Below are 908 nucleotides of genomic sequence, written 5' to 3'. Positions count from 1 at the left end.
AAAACCAATGCCTTACACCAAACGCCGCTCAACAATGTATGGTTAAATTCATATTTGTTTGTTATTATCAAAATCGACTTAGGAGTGTGGGCATATCCCCAACAATAACTTACACCATGGATACTTAGCACATGAGATGAGGTCTCCCTATCTTCCACCGTCTGATATACTATTTTATTGCACCTAATTAGTGAACTTCTATGTGCCACTTGCTCAAAGAACACTTTTCCTTACTCTATACATATTGTGTATTTCAATTTATTAGATTAAAATTAGTGTTTGAATATGTGACATGTTCTTTGAGTTCTAAATGGACAATTTTCCGTTGGAGAGGATTAACCTTAAAAAAAAAAAAAATTGCATTATTTGCTTGTGATTTTCACCATTGTTGATGGTTGAAAATTTTCTTATAATAATTTGATTAGTTTCAACGTTTTTCGAACAACTTTGTTTTTATTAGAGAAACCTTGATGTTGTTCTGGGAAGGAGTTTCTCTGTTTTTTGGTTTTGTAAATCCATTGAGAGAATTGAAGCGATGAAGATCCATCAAACTCTAAAGAAATGGTACATTGATCACGTTCAAGTATGACAACGATTCAGCAATGGCTGCTTGCAGCCTTCAATAGCAACCCATGAAAGATTCATGGATCAGAAAAATGGATCAAACTATCATGCCCGTCATAGACAGTTGCCTCCTTGCCAGGAGTTAGTTATATTATTAAAATCCCTTGAAACAAAAAAAAAATAAAAAAAATACAAGACTCAATTCGGGCAACTCATTGGAGTAAACTTGATTTTCTAATTATGATTCCGATTAATCTGGGATGTAGTTAGCTAATTTGGTAATGGAAAATATGGTAAAAGAATGCAAAGATGTTTTTTTTTTTATGTTGAAAGAAAAATTAGAT

This window comes from Macadamia integrifolia, chromosome 4 (genome assembly GCF_013358625.1).
Source record: "Macadamia integrifolia cultivar HAES 741 chromosome 4, SCU_Mint_v3, whole genome shotgun sequence".
In the NCBI taxonomy this organism is placed as follows: Eukaryota; Viridiplantae; Streptophyta; class Magnoliopsida; order Proteales; family Proteaceae; genus Macadamia; species Macadamia integrifolia.
The sequence above is the reverse complement of the archived record's forward strand: the minus strand, read 5'-3'. Positions refer to the sequence as shown.